Genomic DNA, 5,450 nt, shown 5'->3' with positions numbered 1-5,450 from the left:
GAAACCCTCGTTGAGAGAAAGCTATCTTTTATCGAACACGATAAGCCGCTTGGATTGACTAAAATCAAGTATACTCGAGTAGAAGTCGTATTTAAAAGGCAGGGGGGCAAGGGGCAGAGAATCGTCTGCTTAAACATTTACAGCAGTCCCAGCGCCAAGAAACAGAACTTCAGGACACTTTTCACCAAGGTACTCGCTCTCTTGAACAGCTCCCCGCTTATATTAGGAGGTGACTTTGATGCCCCCTACCAGCCGAGGGAATACATTTGGAATACAGAGAAAGGAGAAGAGCTATGGGACCTCGCCACAGATCTCGGACTGAGCCTGAACACCGATCCGCCTTTTTCCAGCCGCTGTGGTACGTCCATGGGCAGAGACTACACCAGACGTCATTTTTGTGAAAAACTCAAAGGAGGCTAGCTGGGAAAATTCAGGCACAGATCTAGGTAGCGACCACTACATCATACACATTGGTACAGGAATACCAAAACAACAGACTAGAACCTTTTGGATCACCGACTGGGACCTTTTTAGGAAAGCTAGAGCAAAACGACTAGAGTTGGAACCCATACGAACTGGCAGACAGTCTTTCCAGACCTGGATCAACCAGCTCGCAGAGGACCTGCAGGAGGCCACTAGAAATATTACGACGGAAGACAGCATAGAGACCCTAGATACTAGGCTCACACATCTGATCGAGGCCAAGCAATCTATCTTGCAAAGTTAGAAAACACAAAGACTTAACCGAGAGCTCAGGAAAAAGATAGCGTTGCTGAATAGACAGATAGAGGAGCACTTACAAACCTTCGCCAAACAACAGTGGGACGAAGCTTGCAACCAGGCAGACGGCAGAGTCTAATGGGGGGGGGGGGGCAGTTAGAACCTCCTCAGTCACCTATTAAACGAGAACGAAACTAAGTCTAACAAGCGAACGGTCATTAAGAAACTAGTACATCAGGCGAGCCAGACCAGGACTCAAGAGGTAATCATGAAGCAGCTTACGGAAAAATATCTCCCGCTGAAACAATCGGGGAATAGCGATGAACACATAGAGTACTCTGAACCACCATGCGAAAAAATGGACTTTCACTGAGGGTGAAGTGCAAGCTCCCCTTCATGGTCTTTTTAGCAGATCGGCAGCCGGACCCGACGGCAATATTAACAAACTGTTAATGAATATAGACGTTAACTCTATCAAATTTTGACGGATCACTTCACCGACTTATGGAAAAAAGAATATCCGAAGGAATGGAAGCAAGCCAATACTATTCTCATACCCAAACCAGGTAAACCACTCAGCCTAGATAACCTCCGTCCAATCTCACTTACGTCATGCCTAGGTAAAGCTATGCAACATGTCATTCTCAACAGACTCAAGCGCTACGTCGAACAACATGACGTACTCCCATGTAACATGATTGGTTTCCAACGGGATTCCAACGTCGGTGGCAGTGTACGTACAGATAGGGTAGCAGTAACGGAGGATGCGGCTATAGTATTAGCACTAGCCTCCACACAAGCCGAAGTCGTTATCAGTGACTCCAAAACCGCTGTTAAAAATTATGCCAAGAGAAGGATCTCACCAGAAGCGCTAAAAATTTTGGCAAACTTTTGCGACGAGCGGGTAGTTCATATTATATGGGCACCTGCTCACTCCTCCGTCCCCGGAAACAAAATCGTGCACGACCTGGCTTAAAAAATGGCCGGCCGAACAGGCGCAGCGCGAAGTCCGGGGGCGGAGAGGGACCGAATGATTAGTTATGAAGAGATGACAAAACACTACAGGCTAGGAAGGGTCCGATTCCCCCCGGCACATACCTCGCTCAACAAGCAGCAGGCGAAGGCAAGGCGCCTCTTAAAAACCAACATGTTCCCGAACCCGGTAACTTTTCACTACATCTACAGAGAGATATACTCAGATTTGTGTAGGTTCTGCAATCAAAGGGCGGATCTTAATCATATAATGAAGGCTTGTCCCTCAGTGACAGGGCAATACAAAAAATACAGCATTAGATAGCAGTGGGAGACCACTCTGCTAAGGGCAGACCCAGAAGTGCAACTCAACGTCCTTCGGCAAGCCGAGGATGCCGCCAGAGCTCAAGGACTCACGGCTACCACCTAGGGAAAGGAGACAATTCTTCCACATCTTGCCGCTTTTCTTTTCTTTATTAAAGTTATTTCCTCCTCCTCTAGGCTTCTACATAGAAGCGGGAGGTATAAACCTCACTGCCATTCAGCATACTTACAAAAAAACTGACCAAGTACTCAGGCTTCTAAAGAGAATCACCAACCGACACAGGGGCCTTGGTGAGGACAGTGCTTCAAGGCTACTACACGCCTTCGCTCTCTGTCACTTCACCTACGTGGCAGGTCTCCTACAATGGTCGCAGGCCGAGCTGAACATGCTCAAAACGGTTATCAGTAAGTTAGTCAAGGCTGCCCTAGGTCTAACCAACAGTGCGTCGAGCGAGAAACTCATGAGCTTAGGCGTGCACAATACTGTGCGTGAAATGGCTGAAGCGCAACAGACGGCACCACAGGAAAGACTAACATGGACACGTGCGGGTAGGCTGATACTCAGGGCAATCGGGTCAGTCCCCAATATATCGAAGAACCTGAAGGAGGCCGAGGTCGAGCTGAACGCGAAGCTTAGAGACGTAATCAGAACCACTCCTCTGCCGAGAAACATGCAACCGGGACACAATGTCAGCAGGCGAAAAGCGAGAGCGAAAGCTTTATTGAAAGAAATCGAACAGGTCGGACAACAGGTGGCGGTCGTGGACGCAGCCTGGGTGAAAGGCCAAGAGGCCTAGACGGCTGTGGTGGTCGACAGCCAGGGAGAGGAACGGGATGCCATAAGGATTTCACGGTTGCGGAACAAGTCACAATTGCTTTAGCTATCAGGAAAAGAAAATGGTCATACGTCTATAGCGACTCCAAAGCAGCCATTACGAGCTTCGATAGGGGCTATGTCGCTGGGACTGTGGTTAAACTTATGAACAAAGTCAATCCTACAAATACTGAAATTCGATGGTTTCCTGTGCATATGGGACAAGTGGATGAAACTCTGGTCAACCTCAATGAGGTGACGAATGACCTGGCACGAGGACTCACTTGCCATGCCGGTCAGACCCGATCGGACGCCCACTACCATTTCGGGGGCTATAAAGATGATTTGATAACTTACAACGACATCAAAAATTACTAATACTTGGGGCGTAGGCGATTCCCACTGCCACACGCAAAATTGAACAGGGCTCAGGCAGTCACGCTACGTTGACTGAAAAGTGAAACTTACCCGACTCTGTATTTTCTACATAAATGTCTCCCTGACAGTGAAATTCAAGACAAGTGGGATGCGTGCATCATTGGGATAAGACACATGCTGGCGGGCTGTCCCGCGACTCTCGCTGACCCCGAATAGCAGTGGTTTACTGGCAGCCGATGGTGCGAAGCGCGTCTTATCAAGACCAACTACGGGCAGTCCAGAAAGTCCACGATGACGCCACAAGGCTCGGCCTCACGGTACCGACGTGGACGTGGCCCACCTCGGTCTGAAAAAACCGGGCTTCACGACACAAATAAAGTTTTGTGAATGAGTGAACAATCATGCCATCGAATGAAGCGTTTTACATTCAACGATACCGAGACATACGGCTGCACACACAACATAAACGGGCACGTGGCACTGGCAGAAACATTGCATGCTCCACTGTGCACCAGTGCACTGCGATAAGAATTCTAGCGTTTCTAGTGCTTCCCAATATGCACCAGCGCCACTGCCAGTGCGACCCTGCTATTTCCCAGTGCGCCAACTAAAGAGCCGGCAAATTCCAGCGTGTAACAGTGTTCCCATCGTGCACCAGCTTCACATACGATAGTGGTATCACGCTGCGGACACTGGGTTTTGCAATAGAACTTTGCTCAAGCGTTTCAAGGCTTGGGCGAGTTGGAATTATCCATGAACTTTGCTTGTATTAGCGCGGCACATATTAAAAAAAAGAGTAAAGACGACAGAGACAACTAGAAAAGTAGGTGCTAAACTTCCAACTTTTTATTTAATGTCCTTAGCATCCATCTTATGCTTGCGTAAGAAAACAACTCACCGTGTATGTGGTGCCATTCCAAGAAATGTCATTTTGTTATCCGTAAGTGCAATTGAGGGCAAACCTACACACTAGCTTCCCCTATGTGCTATACCTAAAGCTTTTTTTAATTTCACGTGTCAGCTGATTCCGAGAGTGGCCGATAACGATGCATCTGTACAGATAAGGGAATAACGATGCAGCTGTAAAGATTAAGAAATAACCTTTCAGCGGGAGGGTTTCTAGCAGCTAACTGCAAACGTTGTGGATGCTCCCCTGATCTGTTCAGCTGCACCGTTATCGGCCGGTCTCGAAATTAGCTTACACGTGAAATTATCTGACACGTGAAAAGAAGCTGAAGCTTTAGCAGATATTGGAAACATCTGAGTGAGTTCGCTAATAATTGCACTAACGGATAAATAAATGACGTTTTCTTGATTGACACCAAGTCCAAGATGAGTTGTGTTTTGTGTTTTTGTGCATGTATACGATGGATTCTAATGGCATGAAATAAACAGTTGGCAGACTAGCGCCTACCTTTCTAAACGTCTCTCTCATCTTCCCCTTTCTCTTTTCATATGTTCCACGCTAACACAAGCTGTGTTCGCTGCTCAAGACATCACAAAGCTTGTGGGCAGTGCTCATGTATTGATGCAGAACAATTTACGGCCAAGAAACGACCATTGTCACACTATCACATTCTTCAGTTCGAGCCATATCGTCGTATTTTACACTGGAACGCGTGAGTCAAAGTCAACTTTATCGTCAGAGACCAGATTTGGTGCAGCTTCACTTGGTTACTTTGAGAAATTGCGCATACTTGCCAATACACTAAAAGTATTTTCGTTGCACTTGAATCCGTGAGTAATCTAGATATGGTACAACTGCTACTGTTTTGTAGCCTTCGCTTGTGAACATTTTAGGGGCGAAGCTCCTGAAAGCGTCACCCGTTCGTCCTTCGTTGTCGTAGTCGTAGTCGTAGTGTGTAACCAGTGTTACATTTTGACCTGCAAGGTGGTGCCGGGGGGGGGGGGGGGGAGATTTCTTCTGTGCTTTGTTGAAAAATAAAAAGTTCGCGGCGTGCACATTAACTAAAAGCCGAATGCTCCTGTCTCTCATTCCCCACTAACAGCCATTTGCATGTACATTGAGCACTATCTTTCAGAAAAGGTTGCTACGTTATACTCGCTAGGTGTAACCTCCTTAATTTTAGAAAGGTTTAGCGAGCGTTGAGCCGCTGTGCCATGAATACAATCAACTAGTATATACCATGAACTCGAGGTGTTTAAAGGTGGGAAGTAGGCACGAAGCGCAAGTCGTAAGAAAGTAAAAGACAAATTCTCCTGTCTCTCATTTCCCATTAGC

Source organism: Rhipicephalus microplus, unplaced genomic scaffold, assembly GCF_043290135.1.
Source record: "Rhipicephalus microplus isolate Deutch F79 unplaced genomic scaffold, USDA_Rmic scaffold_14, whole genome shotgun sequence".
In the NCBI taxonomy this organism is placed as follows: domain Eukaryota; kingdom Metazoa; phylum Arthropoda; class Arachnida; order Ixodida; family Ixodidae; genus Rhipicephalus; species Rhipicephalus microplus.
The sequence above is the reverse complement of the archived record's forward strand: the minus strand, read 5'-3'. Positions refer to the sequence as shown.